The following is a 19,968-nucleotide window of genomic DNA, read 5'->3' as shown; positions in this document are numbered from 1 at the left end:
GAGCATCAGTTGGAGTGCATATCTCCACTAAAGCGCCAAATACCTTGAATAACTTTGCAGTAAGAAGGCTAAAGGATCTTGGTGCTTCATGTCATACTGGATAGTTGTGATTTTGATCTTAATCGTTAACCAGTGATCTAAGGGGACAATTGGATGTCTTAGTTCCTCTGCCTCTTTGGTAGTGATGGCAAAACAAGGCCTCAAGAAGCATTTACCATTTTTTTCTGAGTCCACTAGATGACAGTGTCTTTTCAAAACAGGGCTCTAAAAAATCTGAAGTGCATTGTGCTTGATTTTTTTAAATTCTGCCATCTCGTGGGCTCACAAACATGTTTTATGATGCATTGTTTTGCCATGACTACTCTTTGAGAATCCTTGGGTACTGCGACTGACTATTTCAAACAAGCATTTAGGGAGATTTATATGAGGAATATCACTTACATGGGGAGGTAGGATCAGCTTGGACAACTCAGACACGTGGAGTGTTTCTCTGAGCATGATCTAGCACCTAGGTGCCTGAGTGTTGAGGACCTCAGCAGCTGGAGAAGGCCAAAGGGACGCCCACTTTTTACTAGCTGCAGCAGATAAATGGTTATTTTCATAAAGTGAGGATGGGCTGGTTGTCTGCCTGTGTGGTTGCAATCCAGGACCCGAGGCTGTTCCCTGGTGTGGTGGATATAGCGATGCTCCCAGACTTGATGAAAACAATTTCCTAAATCTTGTCGCCAACCTTGAAGTGAAACTGTTCTATTGTCCAAACTTACCTTCCAGTGAAAAATAAAAATTTTTGGTTTATTGGTTCGCTTCTCATTGCATGAGGTGGGCTTCATAGATAATTGGCAAAGCTTCTGGGGAAAACCTGGTCTTGTAGCAGAGACAGCATCCATCCCAGTTTGGATGGAGCAGCTCTCATTTCTAGAAATCTGGCCAATTTTCTTAAATCCTCCAAACCGTGACTATCCAGGGTTGGACCAGAAGCAGAGTTGTAGTCTTACACACTCTCTGCAGCTTCTCTCCCCCTGCCATCCCCTCATTACCCCATCCCCGTAGAGACGGTGCCTGCTCCCAGACACCAATAACCAGCAAAAATCTATTTAAGCATAAAAATTCAAAAAGAAAAATAATATAGCACCTTCAACTGCACCACAGACTAAAACAGTTAAATGTGGTCTATTAAACATTAGATCTCTGATACTGTTTTACATAAAACTATGCATTTTAATGATATATTCGACTATCTTCCCATATTTGTGAAAAAAAAACTGATTTGACAGTTACTTGGTAGGGAACCACTGAAAATATAATGGAATTCATTTAGATTCAATTGCTGCAGACTGATACTCTAGACTGACAAAAAATACATATTGAGGCTATATGTTGTTGCTATTTAATCTTCTGATTTCCAGAAATATAAACATTTCTCTGATTAGATGGAGAGCATCACCCAGTTTGTACACACTAGAAATGTTCTCTGTTCCTACTGCAAAGCAGGGGGATGAGAGTCCCAAACTACTGACCAACAATTATATTTCAGTGATAGGGGATGCTTTTTAAACCATTAAAATTATTTTTTTTTTATTCTTTAATTTTTTTTCACCATAATAATGGATTAATTCAATACAGCTGCTCACCTCCTTCCTCAGTGGTACTTGGGCTTGTTCAGGTGTGGCAGTGGGGACTAAGAGACGTGCTGCTGCGTGTCTATTCAGAACGTGCATTATTTTTTGAGCAGAGCAGCTTGCTAAACATGTGCCTGCATTGATTTGTAAACTAAAACAATAATGAATGTATAAATCCGAGTTTCACCAGAAATATGAGCTAATATGGGCAGAAAAGTGAGGTAGCTTATAAACTAGGGCAAAGTTAAGGACAACAGGTTAATGTTCCAGAACTTTCCATCACATGACCACTAACAGACCACCTTGCCTATGAAAGAACTGGGTGATATACTGTCGAACCTTCTCTTCTTTCTCTCTGTCGAACCTTTTTTCTTTTTTGCTTTCTGAGTTCTGAGGCATCCTGCCACCTCTGCCCACTCGCTGTCTGTGTGAAAAGTTCCGCTCTGCAGTTGTCTGACGGAGCAGGTGAGTGAACCATTTTACATAAATAGAGAGGGTTGGGTGGGTGTTGAGAAAGTTTCCAAAACAAATAACTTAGCGTTACTAATACACTAAATAAAATATAAGTGTGATTGTCAGTTGAGTATCACATCCTGAGTATCATATTATTTGTCAGTATTATAACTGTACTAAGGGCCTCACTGGGCGTGTGTCAGTCATGGGCCCCTAGAATCATTCTCCTTATTCACCCTTTTCAGCGCCCTTGCATGCAATGCTAGAGAATACAATTTTCCACCACCTGAAGAATTCAGCTCTAATATCACAGATCAGTCCCATAGCTGTTTCATCACATGGCGGTGACACTGGAATACAGTGATTTACTGCTGACATGGATCAGCAACCAGGGTGGTCCCAACATCCAGGAAGATCCCCTATACAAATGTTCAAAGTAGCCAACCTGACAGGCCACACAACAGAGTCCTCTGCCAGGAATGTACCATGAGTTGCCATGACTTTGGTGTATGGTTGTAGGAATGCAGTGCTTCGATTCCTCTCCAGGCTGAGGGTCACTACACCCCAGATGGTGTGTCATCTTCCCACCAATTCTTCTAACAAATGCCTCAGTTCTGTCACAGTCCTCTTTCTCAGTACATTATACAGCCCAGACTTTCCACCAGTCACAGCTTCATGGTGATGCGGAACAGAGAAGGAGTTTAATACAAAAAACAGATCAAATCCTGACACATATTTCCAATGTGCCATCTGGAAAACTATAGCTGAAATTGCAGAGATTTATTTCTCATTTCACTTTACTCTGAAGTTGTAAATGATGATGCAACAAACAAAAGTTGAACTATGATTAGTTTCTCCAATTAGCCTATGGCTGCTTCATAGCTGTCATGGCTATCTTGGTGGCTTCTCTCACTTGTCTCCCTTACACGATCACTCAGTTTTTGAAAACTGCCTACTCCAGACAGATTTATTAGCAGTGATAGTTTATATTTCTTAATGAGGACATAGCCAATGACTTGGAAATGTTCATGTATAAAAACTGGCTGTAAAAGTGATGATTTATTGTAAATTCAAACTGTGCCAATAACTACAAGTTATCACGTGTACATTTTATGTCTTTTATTTCACTAAATGAAAACATTTTTACTGTGCAATAATTTTGGGCATTTCTTATTAAATATTCTGATTACACAAAATTGATTTATTTGCATTTTTTCTGAACAAATTTGAAATTCTACATTTAAAATTCAGGGATGCAGATAATCTGAAGGAGAACTACAGATGTAGTCACCGCTGGCAAAAAGTTAATCAGCTGAAGCAGCATATTTATCCTGCAAGCTGCACCTGAGAATATTCAGATTTACATGATAGTTTGCACCTAAGGGTACTGGCCTTGGTGAATTGCTTTAAATGTAAAGCATGCAGTATTATGCAATTTGCATGCATTTCTTCATGAACAAAATGTTAGAATAAACTCAGTCAATTATGGTGTAACACCGCCCCCAAACCAGACTCCACCTTTTTTTTTTTTTTTTTGTAGTTTTATGCAGAGTAAGCACTCCAAGATCAGTCTTGAAGTGTCCTTGAGCAAAACACTCAGCACTGCTACATGCACTTAAGCTTAATTGCTCTGTATAAGAACATAAACCACATACACTAAATATAGATAGAACATTAAATGCGGAACTGCAGCTATTTCACCTCGACATATTGGCATCTTTCCAGTCCACGTGCCATCACTCTTGCACACTCGGTGTTCTGAGCCTCCAGCCAAGAAGTAGCCGGGCTGGCAGCTGTAGACCAGGGTGTAGCCAAAACCAGGCAGATCCATTCCCACCACGTCTACATGGAGTGGACTCTCTGGCTGCTTACAGGCATGGGCTAGAGGTCGGAGAGGGAATTTGAATTCTGAAGTCAGACTGACAGACAAGCGGGATGGATGGCTGAGCAGCTGACAAGTTCATATATTTCTTACGTATGCACTCAGGTTGCGTCCCGGTCCACGTTAGATCGGGCTGGCAAGTTCTTGAGGATGAGCCCTGAATCAAATGACCTGGTTGGCACTGGAATGACACCACACTCCCCACCTAAGCAGACAGAGAGATGGAAAATGTTTGTATAAGTGATTTACTTACTTGTTAAAAGGTCTGTATCTGGAGGTGTCACTGAGGTGGAAGGCAACAGAGATCTCATTTATTTAGTATATTAATAGGAGCAACAACTGAACCAGACAATTAAAAGTTGTATGCAAAAACTCTGTTTATCTAGCTCAACCATTTGTGGGTGCTGACATATGCTATGAAACTGCATCAGAAATTCCGCACAAGTGTATTTCAATATAATTAATTAATTTAAAGTATTTTCTTCTACATCACTATAATTTTGTTCCATAGAATTTAATTAAAAGATTCATAGTCTGATTTTGTCAATATGACTAAAATGGGATACTCACAGAAACTCAGTTTCTCTGCATGCTGTTTGGGGTGAAATGGCACTGCCAAATATGCTAATGTTAACTTCATGGAATTGAAGAAATTTGCTGGACCTACAATTGTAACTGAAAGTAAAAAACCAATGTATCAACAAAAAAAAACTAAGGTAAAATAGACACCAAAGGACAGCGGCAAACAAAGCTAATAAATATATATCTCTGATATATAATAAATATGTCAGAGATCCTGATGGGATGAACGCAAGGTACATCCTGGAAAATTTCATGCAAACATTTTGCTGGATATCTGCAAGACAGGAAAGACACCACTCACTCGGGTCACCTGGGTCAGTTATCAATACTATTGCTAGTTACTTTGCCAAAATAAGTCAATAAGGAGCTAAATGCCTAATTGCATTACTCAATGTATTTTTTTGTAGATGTATTTCAGAAATTCAGAGTTCCCAGTCTCCACTGAATGCAGCATGAAACTTGAACTGTGGATGTGTTTCCTCCATACTTCCTTTGCCATGGAATCTTAACAAGAACTCCAACTTTGTGACATACCACAAAAATGAATGAATTCTTATTCAATAATTATTGTGACATTTGCAAAGACTGTTCAGAGGGGTCATGGTTGGCGCTCTCTAAGTGCTTTCTCATTGTGTCACAACTGATAGTGATGATCAATCTTGTTGCTCCCTGTGATGACAACACAAAGCCCACATCAATTCACGTTTCTTTTATTTCTCCTTTAATTAGTTTGTTAATTGCATTCACCTTTGCAGCACCAAATAAAGGAGCCACAACCAGGACATCTATTGCAGTCGAATACAAACGAAGTTGTTTAGTGAGTTTAGCAGGTCAGATCCCTTACCTTAAAGCCATAGGTCCGATTTAAGGAGCCATAACGCGGTGTTCCGGGGTTATCACAGCTCGTCTTGGTCGGTTCTGGAAAGCAGAGCACAGTATTGGTCATTACACACAAAATCAAAAAGGTATAGTCATTAATCAGCAGTATTATACGGCCTCTCTCTTTCAACATCCTTTTCTCTCTTCTGTTGTCATGGTAACAGCAATGTTTTGTATAAGGACAGCAGGGGGCAGTAGTGCGTCAGCATAAAACGAAGCAGGGCCGGCTGTGCGTGCGCTGGTGTGCGGCACGGTCATCAGCATGTTGAGCACATCCTGACGCAGAGCTCGATTCAATGCAGCTTCCGAAATGACAGATTCTCTCTCTCTCTCTCTCTCTCTCTCTCTCTCTCTCTCTCTCTCTCTCTCTCTCTCTCTCCCCCCTCTATTCTTTATTCTCTCTTTCTGTGCACCCCCCCCACCCCACCATCTCCCTCGTCTGTCTTATTTAAAGAGCGAGCTGCTTCAGCTTAAAACTCATTGTGTTTCAGACACATCGTAACACACATCACAAGCTAAGGCGCACAGTCGCAATCACATGCTAATAATCAAATGCACACAAACCACCACTCAACAATACATTTTCATTATAGGGGAAAAACACACACTTGTGCACACGGAGCCCCAGTGAATGTCACTTTGTCTGTTTGATCAGATTTTTTTTTCTCCCAGCCGAACCCTCACGAAAAAATAAAACAATTCACAGTGCAAAATTGAGCGCACAAGCAGCAGCCCCAACTCAACAGCTACCAATTACCCATAATCTCAGCCCTGCGATGCATCATGTGGCAGTTTGCAGCAGTTGTTTTAAAGTGCAGCGTGCATCCCTGATCATAAGCTATCAAGGAATAAAAAGTCAAGAGTCTGTTCACATGACAGACGCTGTATTAGCGGCGTTACAGTTGATCAGCACTTGTGTTGGGTAAACACACACTCAACATCGGACGCGTGATATGGTGCTGAAAACGCCATGCGTGACGCTGAATTGACCCAGTGGGACCATACTATGCAATGTGTGGCTGAATATCCTGTCTCGTTTTCTTCTTAATCCCTGAACAGCGGCATTGCATTTCACTGTGTTTGTTTTTAAAAAGGCACTTGTGTGCTGGATCACGCCCAGAGAAATGTGCCACATGTCCCAACTGCCCTAGCTGACACTCCCTCACCATGCAACTGATGCTTCTCATCTGAGTCTCCCTAAGTTACTGTTCATTTCACACAAGGTCATTCTAGCAGCACCCAAGGATCCTCCAAAGAGACATCACGCCAAAGACATCCCAGTCATCTCCTTTGGAGAAAGAAACCAGAGAAAAAGACCAAATCCTTATATTTGAGATGCTAGTTTGAAAATGATGCAACCAAGAAGCGAAATAGCTGCCGGATAATTGTCTGCTGATCAACTATTTTGTTATCCAGCAGTTCTGTCAGTGCTAAAGTATATAACAAGCTAGAAAGTACCTGCCGCAATAGATGACTACACTATTAAACCGAACATTCCATTTTCAAGTTAATGTAATGGTGCGTTTACACATAAGCAAGATGCGTTACAAATGTCATTTTTCTGTCTTTCGTGACACATTCCTGACATTCTTAACGTGACTTAACACATCCGAATAGGTTTCTTAATAGTGCGTGCTGGTGGCGATATTCTTGATATTCGTGGAGCATGTTTTTGGCTGTCAAAAAATCTTCCACGAATGTCACACACCACCCTCATTTCGTCTCACGTGGTGGAGGTCGCAACTGAGCGTGTTGATCCGTCTTGATGACTAGTGATCCTTAACAGAACGTGACAACGTTCATAGTGGTTCCTGTGATGGTTCTTGGAGCCCAAACTGTTACGCGTTATTACGAAGTGACACGGAAACTGTCAAGTTTTGACGCGACTTGTAACGCGGGTCACATTTCACTGTGCGCCACGACGAATCAGTTTTCTGTCACGTGCACACAATTAAACTCAGCTCCACAGCGTTCAGTTTGATGCAGTATGCCGAAGAGGAACAGTGACGCGAAGTCAGCCAAGTGCCATTCTACAGTTCCTGCTGAAGCTCCTCAGGACGCTCCTGCAGGTGTTCCACCTGCTGTTGTAACCGATGAGCGGGAGAACGAGTCTGAACCAGAGGAGCGAGAGGAGCCTCACATGCAGCCAGACATCTCTGCACCTCCTCCAGTCCGGCAGAGGAAGAAGCGTGTGCACAATTAAACCCTCCTGCACCGCATTCAGTTTGATTGCTGAGACCAAGTCGGCTAAAAGTCTCATTTCAGTGCTCCTCAGCGCGCTCCTGCATGTGCCTGATGTTTGCGCGAGACGAGAGCCGCATGAAGCCAAACATCTGGCTCTCTCCGTCTCCTCCTCCTCTCTGCACCATTCCATGGCACAGAGCCCAACTACGCATGCAGTCATAAAGTTCTTCTGAAAAACTGGAGCGATCTGAATTGTTAGCAATACGGTTGGATGAATATGGGTGTGTGTGGAGACAATTCAACTCATTCACAACGTGACAGAACTTAACGATGCGCTGTTATGCACAATAGTGCGCAACAACGTGGAACATTATCTTGACTGTGTGTAATGGTTCCTAATAATTCTCCAGCAACACGTGCCATTAATCGTAACACCTGGTAACAGGTTGCAGCAGTTCCTGAGGACACCTGATGCCTCTACCCCGAATCATCACATTCGTGATCAGCAGCCAAGAATGTGTACTTTGTGGCATTCGTGACTTGTCATCGTTATGTGTAAACAGCATAACTCAAACTTTGAAAAAGTTATAGTCACTCATTTCCATGAATTAAACTAACTCAAATATGAATTATTGTCACAACAACTCAGTTCCTTTAAGTGCATTTAAAGATTTGGGGCATTTAAGTGTTGGTGATGTATTTCCAGTGCATTCCATTCACTCATTTTAATTGAGTTTATGTAACGGAGGCCAGCAGGTGTCACTGTGCATATGTAGTTAGTAAACCTCACTCCCAACAGTTCAAAAGAATTCTCTGGTCACAAGACCAGAGGCCTGGATTTTAGCCTTCTGGTTAGAGAGTCCGTCTTCCATGCCGGAGATCGTGAGTTTGCATCCCGAGGGGAGCAAATAGGCAGAGTCATAACAGCACAACGCAGAGTCAACAAGTAAACCAAAGATTAATTAATTATAAATTAAGTTACTAAAACTTTGACAATTAAATTTGTGAAAATTGTTTTATTTAAGATGGCAAACTCAAATGGTTTAAGGCAACTGGTTTCCTCAAATGGTTTAACTTCAACTAACTCATTGAGTTTTACAGTGTAGTTGGGGTAGGGTCATCAATGCCAATGCAAATGATCTATTTACATGCTTTTTTGTGAGTTCAGAGTCAGCTGTTGGAAAGATCCCATTTGGCCCATGGGTAGTTATACAAAACAGTTGGAAGGGTTGCTATAGCAACTATGAAAATATTTACATGTTAATTAGTTCAACGAGTACAATCAAAGGGCTGGGTCTGTGTTCTACTGAGGTATCAAACTAGTTTATTTTGAAGCTAAATTTGTCAGGACATAAGATGAACGTTCAGTGGTTAAATTGCACATTAAACCCTTTATCGAGATTAAAACCGCGTTTAACATTACATGGTTCAGCTGACAGACTAATTGCCGATAAACGTAAAAATAAGTTTGCCCTCGCTCAACACCTGGGATAATTGCTATCCTGATAAAGCAGGACATCTAAGACTCTGCTCCATATATGGTAAAATACCCCCAGCACCTTCATACGGAAGAGATGCCAATCTGAGAAAAATGCTTTCACAAACATCAAAGGAATCCTTTAAGCCTAGCTTCCTAAAGCGCCCTTTCATTGACAAACTTTGCAGGATTCTAGTCACAATTCATTACTGTCCAAATAAGTCCATACGACTTTATCTTTGACGGGAGAGCAGCTGCTTTGAAAAGCAAACCCATGCATAAACCGAAAAACGCTGCTGTCAACATCATAAAGACAGGTCATAATTGCTATGATCGTTAGGAGGAGGGACATCAGACACCAACAAAGACTTCCTGGTGAGCCACAAACAAGGGACAACAAACTAATGATTTGTCACTCAGGAAAGTAAAACAAAAAAATATTTAATAAAAACAAAGATATGTGCAGAAATGGATCATAATTTACACATGAAATGACAAAATAAAAGGAAGCCTCTTTTACAAAGCTTTGATATGTTATTAAAAAAGAACATGCCTATTTTACTGGCATTACCTTTTTAGAAATCTCATTTAAAAATCTCAGAGTGCAAGTAGGGTGATCATCACTGCCTTTCATTTGAACCCAGATTTTGAAGTGGGTAACAACACTCCTGCCTAAGCAAACTAAACTATTCTGTGGCACATGTGGCGATAAATGATTGATCATGGCCAGCAGACATAAGTAACCCCTAAATCTTTAAAAAATTTTTAGTGCAGATTAAAAGCTTGTGTACTGCATTCTGTCCGAATGAGAAATTAAGAAATGTTTGACAATACAATACTGTTCAAGCAAATTGATTGTGAATTTAAGATTTATGAGAAGAATTTGCACTGTCCATGAGCTGGAGGGGGGTTAATGTCATGTCATGTCTTTTGAGTAAATGATCAAGGTGAGCATGGCAATTTGGCACATAGGTAAAATAATTTCAAAGGGCACCACCCTTCGATTCAAAATTCACTCTGTATTGACTAGTTACTATAAAGTATCTTTATTTCTCTGTTATATTACAAAATTACAGCTAATTTTGGCGAGGTACCTACAGTATGTGAGTGTTGTCTATCCTGTCCAGCAGATATCCAGCAAAACCTTTGTGTGGATCCCAAAGGGATCTCTGGTCTACTATGTTTACTAACTGTATCTGTTAATGTTCCAGAGTCAGAAAAGCATCCCAGGTAATGTATTAGGTCACCACAGAATGTGTGTCATGGTGTCTTGTCGTTGTAGCATATGTGGGTCAAAATCCAAAATAGTTTCCAGGGTAACTATATCTTTATTGTCAATAAAACACTGAATCCTTTATTTGAATAGAACGAGGGGGGGGAATTATAGTGGTGGAGTAGAAATTATTCTTCGTGGCTTAAACTGCAAATAAATAATAATAATAATAATAATAATAATAAATCAAAGGGACACATTAAAAGAATGCTAACATTGATGGTATAATAAAACTGGATCTAGAATAAATAAGAGTGCGTAAATATAGACTTCTATAAAATCTAATCTAGAAATCTAACTTGCTCAGTGAACATAATAAATTATGGAAAATATTTCCACCCAAGTAAAATGCATTAATGTAGCCAGAAAAAAAAATTGCTGAGTGACCTAAATATAAATTTGTTGGGTCAACATGATGAATTTGCGTTACTGTTAATTACCATGGTTCAACTAGATTTGTAAGGGTAAAGGTAAAAAAAAAAAAAAGAAAAGAAAAAACTATGTCCCTTTGATTGCTTGTTTGTTTGCACTCGGGGTCACCACAGCAAACCCAACGTGGATCTGCATAAATTGTGCTGATCCAACACAGCAAAGGTAAGTTGACATGTAACTATACCATTTTAAAAGTAGTTCAAGTTCAAGTTTCAAGTTTATTCGCTTCAAGGAAAAAAGAAGAACTTAGCAACAAAATAAAAACAAAATAAATAAAACTGATTTCACAGTCAGTCTCTACTTTTTATTAGCGTAGTTGTTACTACTCTATAAATGAAGTAACTCATAATCATATTAAACAAGTCTGAATGGCCCAAAGTCATTACATCAGTATGTTACATTTACACTTACAGGGCAGGGGTGATAGCCAAGTGGTTAGCGCACTTGGTTTCAGTACTGAAGGTTCCTGTTTCAAACCCCACCCCTCCCACATTTCTCCAAGTAATGTGGAGTTGCATCAGGAAGGGCATCTGGTGTCAAATCTGTGCCAATTGAACATGCAGATCCACTCAGATTTGCTATGTGACGACCCCAAGTGCAAAGAAACGAGCAGCTGAAGGGACCTAGTTTTTATTTTTGCTACATTTACCCTTACAAATCTAGTTGGCCTGAACCATGGTAATTGAGTAACAGTAATGCAAATTCATCATGGCGACCCAACAATTTACATTTAGGGCAAAATTTACGTTTACAAATCAAGTTGGCCTGAACCATGGCAATGAGGTAACAGTGATACAAATTCATGTTGGCCCAACAAATTTACACTTAGGTCACTTTTTTAATGTGGTCTTCTGTAAAGTATATGAAAACTAGGTCATATTTAATCAGGCTTTATTGTTGAGTGACAATCAGCAGCTCATTCTGTATTGTCATATACTCGGCCAAAAGTCCAAACTCATGTTTTCCTTTCTTTTCTTTTACTCTAGAAACACAGTTTGTACCTTAAAACTTTCTTGTTATATATTCATATATTTGACATAAAAAAAATAATCTCACATTTGATTTAGCTGGAATAGAAATGTCTGGATGTTTACATTTTTAATTATGTTGAACCAACCAGCATTAGCATCAAAGGCAACACTCTGAAAAATGTATAGAAAATATTTATTGCATGGAAGGAGGCTTCTTTTTGTTGAATAACGTGAAGGAAAAATAAAGATGAAAATTACCAATACAGCGAGGTTGAGTTCCACTCCAAGTGCCATCACTTTCACAAAGTCTGGTTGCTGTGCCAACCAGAATGAGAGGCGGAGCACAGCTGAAGGACACTTCTGATTGATAGATGAAACTTCGTCCCTCTCTGAAACCACCAACTGGTGTACCCGGGTCACCACAAACTTGGCTGCACAAACACACAGACACCAAAATCCCATTTCAGTATGTACCACCAACAGTGCTGACAAGAACACAGCATTTTATGAACTAAAGGCAGGACTCAGAGTGTAAATAAGAGTCTGGGGAAATGTACCATTGAGTGTGGATACACTTACGTAAGCACTGTGGCAGCATACCGCTCCAGGTGCCGTTCGCCACACAGGTCAGGACAGCTGGGAACGAGAGCTCATATCCAGGTGAACAGGTGTAGCTCACACTGCTGCCCCATTCAAAGTCACTGCCCTGCAGTACCCCATTACTGATGGCAGGGGGAGCCGGACAGGTCACCGCTAGAAGACAGGAGGGGTGAGACTAATTTAAAAAAGTTGCTTCTGGCTGATAATAGCTGTCTTGTAATTACATCGGTGCAGATTCATTCAGTCATTTGCAAATGACAGATCCTCATCACTCGAGTGGCAACCGAGTCTTCATTAATCTACCTGTGCATATTGGCATATTCCCGCTCCATGTTCCGTTTTGTGTGCACGTCCTCATGGGTGATCCCTCCTCAATCCTGTATCCCGGTTGGCACTGGAAGGAGACATTCTGACCGATCGTATAGTCTTCTCCATAGCGAAGGCCGTTAGCTGGCATACCTGGATCCCCACAGTTTATCACTGCGGTGATTGGGTTTGGAAGAGGGGTTGGAGTGGCAGAGAGGGGACAGAGATTAAGATTAATTTTTCAGGTTGGGTCGTGGCACAAGATAATTTTCATTCTGCTCCTTTGTGTAAGTAATTTACATGATGAGAGATAAAGGAGGAGGGAAGAGCCACGATGGCGAAAATGAAGCTGAGAGAACAAAGAAGCCGAAACAGAGAGAGAAGGTGAAGGAAAATAATGAGGCTGTGAGGGCAACGGATGTTTTATACATTTCCTCTGTCAAGAAAGGAAAATACACAAAATGCTTTAATGCTGTCTCAATCACTTATAGATTGTTGAATTTTGGGAGATTTTTTTCAGAGGATAATAATGACGTCATATATTGATCTCACTTCTTATGAATGAAGCAACAGTGATATTAAAAATAGCTGTGGTCCTTCTGTGACTCTCTTAACGGGTATTAGCGTTCCCTAGGCTGTAGTCATGAAACCCTGTCCTTCATAGTCTAATCGACAGTTTCAAGCCTTTTAAATCCACCCCAGATACTGTTGTGTTTGTGACTAGCTGTTGTGCAATCTACTGTAAAAGTACTTTCACATAAATCAGGGATTCTTGTTATACTGTTTTCCTCTATTACAAATGTCACTCGTAGAGTTTAAAAATTTGGCAAACTTCAGTTTGAGACATAACCCATTAGTGTATTAAAAAAAAAGCTTTTGCCATGGAACTCAAAAAGATCCAAGTACAACATTTGTCTGTTGATTACAGTTTCATTACAGAGTTGAAAACAAAACACTAAATAAAGGCTCAATTCTCCCATGTGCAATCTGGCAAACTGTAGCTAAAATTTTCCATCATCTTCTTAAAAACAAACAAACAAAAAACTCTTCTACATCAATAATCTATATACCTGGTGATCTAACGGATCATCGTTTCTCCAGTCACTGCCACAAAAGCCTATAACTAAAATAAGATATCTTTATTGTCATTGCACAATACAATGAAATTTTCTTGGAACCATCTTCCAGGTGGCAAAATAAAAACTTAAAAACAGTTAATATAACTGTTAATATAACTACTATAGAGTTACCATAGGTGTCTTGGTGACTTCCCTCATTGGCCTCCTCCTTTCACTCAGTTTTGGAGAACTGAGTATTCCAGACATGCAGTACCATATTTTGTGTATTTCTGAATGATTGATGTTCATGTATCCATCCCCTGACTTGTCAAAAGAAAACTGGCTGTAAAAGTGTTGATTTGTATGAACAATAATCCTCACTTTTAGTTCATCCATTTACTTAAGGCCTCTGAAAATGGCTTTACTGTGTATTTATATGTCCGGAAATATGATTTTGTTTTTTTCCATTTATTACATTTAATCTTTTAAACCCACATATTACAACTGAAAGTCCACACTACAGGCATACAGACTGTTTCATTTCAAATCCATTGTGGTGAGGTACAGCAGAAGTAAAATTCATGATATGTATGCAGATATGTATGGACTTGACTGTTCACAGTACATTAAAGTTCATCTTTCAAATCCACACACTGCAGTACAACCTGTCTCTCAAGCAAACTGTTAAAAAAAAAATCTCTTCTCAATAACATGCTCTTCTTCAGGTCTCCATGGATGCTTCATATTATATATAAAAGGCTATAGTATGTGGGGGTGTCCACTAATGACTGACCTGTTGCATAGCAAGAGCAACGCAACCCCCCCACACACACACAGCTAGTTTTCAATATAAACATTGATATATGTCCTCAGTTTTTAGTATTGTTTTATTTTACAATATTTAGGTGGTAACTATGGACAAGCATTATTTGCTTTATCTCACATTTGAACTGGCCAATCACTGTGCAGTATAAACATGAGCATGCAAACTCCAACTGTGTTAACATACAAGGAGTCAAGAGTCTGCAGAAGACAGGAAGCGGTATTAACTTAAAAGTCATTTCTGAGTTGACAGTGACAGGTTGGTAACCGGTAACTCGTGTGCTGTTGGTGGTCTGCAAAAGCTCAAATTCCTGAACTTGCTTAGATGACAATTAATGGAGATATTTACCTTCTTCTCCTGTTAATTATATGGTGACTGTTTCATGTAAAAAAATGGACCTTGATGATTCCCAAAATAGCAAATGATTGACAAAATAAACAAAAGAGAAAAATCAACTAGCGTTGAGACAAATGTTCCAGGTTAATGCATTTGCTGGACTGGGATAATGCATGTTATGATGTGCTGTAGCTTACCATTAGTTTATTGCACTGCTAATACTATGTACTATTAGCATGGATGTGGGGGTTCATGGCCTGGTGTTGTTCATGCCCTCATCTCAGTCCTTTAAAACAGTGCTTTTAACACTTTCAAAGTGAGACAAAATATATCTTACTGGTGCAGGTTGGTCTGTGCTCCGACCAGGTTCCATTGGCCTGACACTGCCTGGTGGTGGTCGCCGGGTAGGTACATATCCCTCCATGCAGGAGTAGATTGACGGAGTGAGAAAACGTTGTTCCATCCAGGCGAAACATCTGCCATTACTGGGGGTGCCAGGGTTACCGCACTGGACAGCTGTGGAAAGCGAGGGAATGAGAGGGAGTCAGTCTCATGCATGTCAATGAGTTTCAGCTCCAAGACCAATGTCCTTTCAGGAAAAATAAAACCCTCATAACTGGGTCGTGCCCATGACATGTCAAGATTACGTAAAACCTCTCTGTACCTTTTGCAGAAGGGCTGTGTGCCGGACCACGTCCCGTTAGGAAAGCACATCCTCTCTGATTAACCAATCAGATCGTAGCCTTCGGAGCAAGTGAAGTAGACCTTGGAACGGATCCTGAAATCCGTTTGTTCCCGAGACCCATGGGAGGGTATGCCAGGATCCCCACAGGAGCCTGCTGTAGCACCTACACAGAACAAGAGTGAGACCGTTAAAGATAAATTGTACTTCTGCGCTATAGATGCATGATATACACTGGCGTGAGCATCTACAATGTGTTTATCAGTGTCAGTTTGCAAGTAGACACAGGTGCAGCAGACTGCTGTGTCGCTATCTTTTGGAATCAACTAAACACAGCAGAAGTTGTCACAGGAAAGACATCAGGAAAATCTACAGGTTATGTGTTGACAAATCTAGATTTACATTTTGGCAAGGTGCCTGTTAAGGTGTAGTAAGATCCTCTGCAGACTACCAGCACAATCCACCTTGAGGCATGTCTTTAAAATTACAATTGCATCATCATCAACACCAGCCGCAGCTTCCGCAGTGAGCCAGTGTTTGTGAAACCTGAAAACAACTGACTGGCAGGAAGATTCAAACCAAGATGAAGCAGCAGAGATGTGCCAGAGAAAGAAAGTAGATTTTAAAAATGTAAAAAAGAGCAAGCTTAGCTCAAAATGATGTAACAGAAAAAAATGTCAACACATACAGATAGCGGAGAGTAGGGGGAGTGAGACGGCACTGGAAACTGAACCCAGCATCTGACTCAAACATTTGAATTCACTTGAATGAAATTTAACTCTCAGGGCAAGCAAGTATGAAACAGGTGCTTGCAGCCACTGCACATATATATAAGTGACACGGTGCCTCTGCCTGAAGACATACATGGATCAGAGCTGGGCTTCCAATATGTAACCCGAGTTCAAGTACCTGGCTGTGACCTTGTACATGACACTTCATCTGCATTGTCCCAGTCCAACCACCAGTAAAAATGGGTCCTGGCCTTGGCTGTGGAAATACTGTAAATGCTAGATGGAAAAGAAGTCCTTCTTCTTCTCAGCCGTGTCACGCTACAAGTATAAGCACTGGCCCCAACTGACCTTTAACCCTGCATAATTTTACTTTTTCTTCTTCTGTTATTTATATTAAAACATTACTACCAGTCAAGTCTCTTACAGCTCTACTCATCCCTCAACAGATGTGAGAGAAATTCTGTTTTCAAACTTTCGATATCAAGAAATGCACAGTATCAATAGGACACCAGCAGTAGAGCTCTAAATTTAGTCACAACTGCACTTTTCCAAACCTTCAAATGGCACAGTGTAGTTAATAAAGCATTTGTGCATAAAATTATTAAATTACTTATATGATTGACTGTGCATTACACCTGCCATAAACACACCAGAACTTACTCCTGAGATTGGTTGTAATAAAGGATGCATTAGAAAAAGCTACACCCAGCTGGTCCAATATCTTTAGGCATTTTATATTATTAATGGGATGAAAATTACAAAATAGGTTGCTTGCATTTTTTGCCATTTTGAATGTAAAAGGTGAACTTTTAACTCCTGTGGTGGGTTACGTATTGGTTCCACTGGATTATTTTTCAAAAGTTGTTGGTCTTTCGGCTGCTCTCGTTTCTTCACAGTGGTTCTAGCATGGATCTGCATTGGGATTTGGCCAGCAGCAGAATGGGTCTTAACCAGTCCAGGCATCCTTCACCTACTAGGCCGTCCCATTATTCATTAATATGGTGCTTATCTGAAAAAATAGAAAATGCCTGAGGAAAAAAAAAAAAAAAAAAAAAAAAAAAAAATCACTCAATTACAGAAATATTTTATTGTATAAAAATAAACTGCAATCCATCACCTTTGCAAAAATGGGGCATCATGTATATATGAGATGCAAGCAAAAAGTATGAGACCTCATTTTGCACAATATGACCCTTTTAATATTTATCTTATTGGATCCAAGACTGTTTCCTTTTAAAATTTGTCCAATGAACATTAAAATCTGGACAAAAAAAACCTCAAGAATCAAGCATTTTAAAACAGTTTTGAGCCTGTCAGAGCTTCTTGAGGCTGTTAATGAACGATTGTTAAAGCTGAACCTGCATTTTGTGCCTGAATGACCGTAGAAGCACAAACTCCCACATTTGAGGTTTAACAGTGACAGTTATTAATGCAAGTTACTTTGGTATGAAAAGTATTTCACATGTATTTTACCTGCATGTGTCGCAGAGCGGCAGTAAACACTAATGGGGTCCTTCACATTAATCTGTGCACTGTGGACAACTCACAATAATTATGTTACCTATGCCATTTATCTTGTATAGGTAACATAATTATTATGCAATTCAAAAAATATACTTCATGTATTTTAAATAAATACTGTCATTATTATTGATTTAGAGTAATTATATTTTATTAATACTAAATACATAAAGCTGAGGATTATGCGTTTCAAATAAATAGGATTTATTACAGTAATGAATATGCATCATGTAAGGTTTATTTGGTAGGTTTGTATTAAAATTATAAAAAAAAAGTAAATGGGAATTTGTCATGTAATAAAATTACATCAATCTTAAAAGTTAGGGCTAAATATTTCTGTGAGTGTGGTGATAGCGTTACTTTCCTTGGGACCATTTAAAAAAAGAAAATCTGGTCTGGTACTGTTTAAATTGTGCAAAAAAAAAAAAAAAAAAAGTCTCCAAAGGCACAGACATCCAAACCAGTTATTGCTCTCAAAAACACTCTATTTACAGACCCAGTCAGTGATGTCAAAACAAAACGGGTGATTAATAGCGATTTTAAAAAAAATGATGCGTTACAAATACTGCAATTAATCTAAATTAACGTGCTATTTTGACAGCCATAATCCTTCCACAATTTAAGAGTTCTCACTGTTATTTTTCATATGTGCAAATCGAACATCTGTTTCTGAAGAGGATCCCCAGATATCCCTTTTTCATGTAATGAAGAGGTTTCTCCATTTTGGTGGTATCCGCAATTATCGCCCACGGTAATCACAAAATTTATACCCCTGTGGTGTAGGCCCTCTGGCTTGAGCAAGGAGGGTGAGATGACTTAGTCTACAACTACCTATGCCGGTGTTGCAGATCGAATGGTCCCCCCTAAAAATTGGTCCGCCATGCCTTCACTGCCCATGCTGCGGTTCACCGATTATCACCTTGTTTCTGTGTAAAATTGCACAGCAGTCATCATGTATCTGAGCGACAGATATCTGAAGCTTTTTTGCAACAATCATTTCCACATAAATTCAGCACTATTTCATTGCGTCTGTCATTTATAAGCATCACAGATTCTCGCCTCATTTCATCTTAAAACGGCCTTGTTTCTGCTTAAAACTGACTTTAGAAAGACTTAAGAGGTTTCACCTTGTCATCTGATGGTTAATAATCCCATTAATCCATTTGATTGCTTTGGGTAAAGACAGTCCATCTCAGAGGAGCTGCTGTGGTCCGAAATGATGCATGTGCATGTGCAGAGGCAGGGCGGATCAATTTTTAGGGGGGGCCGTTCGGTCTGTGACACCGGTACACAGATCTAGATGGCAAGGCCTGTTCCCTCCTGTTACTTTTCTTTATGTACCACAACATGCAGCAGGGGTGCCAGACGTAGGCTATAACTATACTTCCACTGCTCCATAATTATAATGACACATCAGGGACAAATTCTTGAAATTTAGCTGGGAACAGGAGTTTTCTGTGACAATTTTTTTTCCCACATTTTTTTAAATCCAAGCCAAGCGGCCCATTTTTACCCAGTGGCCTACCGGGTGTTTCCCAAATGCCTGTATGGCCAGTCTGCCTCTAGACGTAGCACGGGTTTACCCCAGATACCATTCCTGATGCAACTCCAGGTTCCCCCAGAGAACAGCAAGCTGAGGATCTGGTCTTCTTAAGAAGTCCTCCATCCAAGTAACTAGTCAGGAGCCACTCTGCTTAGATTATAAGACCTAACAGGATCAGGCTGACACAGGGCACTGTGAAGAGGAGAGTGTCTGTGATTCCCATGGGATGGCAAGCCAGTTCATCACAGGTTACTTCCCCAGCCAAAGCTGGTACCCATTTGCAGCTGGTGGACTGAGACAATGTAGGTGAAGTGTCTTTTCCATGTTTTGGTAGCCCAACTCCTTAACCCACTGCACTCTGCATGTGACTAGGTTTGTGTGTGAGAGTGAGAGAGAGAGAGAGCCCCGTTCTGTCCTTGTCGAGCTGCCTGGTCAGCAAATCCTGCCTGACAGACAGAGCACACTCCAGGGAGCACAGAGTGACTCCCATATGGATTTTTGTTTTATCTTTGCTGGAATTGTAAAATTTTCATTCGACATCCTTTCCAGATAGTTCATTGAAAGCGTGCAAAATAAGTTATGTATCTTATTTTCTCAAAATTCTTTGCACAGTAAC

At 40.1% G+C, this 19,968-nt stretch overlaps 1 protein-coding gene and 1 long non-coding RNA gene across 2 annotated transcripts in view; both read right to left on the bottom strand.

The window, feature by feature from the left end:
- Positions 1-19,968, bottom strand: part of LOC117502203 (CUB and sushi domain-containing protein 3-like) — a 1,088,443-nt gene that overhangs the window by 49,942 nt on the left and 1,018,533 nt on the right.
- LOC117502206 lies at positions 12,451-12,725 on the bottom strand. The gene is made up of 2 exons (XR_004558228.1): positions 12,656-12,725; positions 12,451-12,505 (listed from the first exon to the last, which is right to left on the bottom strand). It is a non-coding gene; the product is annotated as an uncharacterized LOC117502206 (long non-coding RNA).

This window comes from Thalassophryne amazonica, chromosome 20, assembly GCF_902500255.1.
Source record: "Thalassophryne amazonica chromosome 20, fThaAma1.1, whole genome shotgun sequence".
Taxonomy (NCBI): domain Eukaryota; kingdom Metazoa; phylum Chordata; class Actinopteri; order Batrachoidiformes; family Batrachoididae; genus Thalassophryne; species Thalassophryne amazonica.
This window is presented reverse-complemented; position numbering and strand designations above follow the sequence as displayed.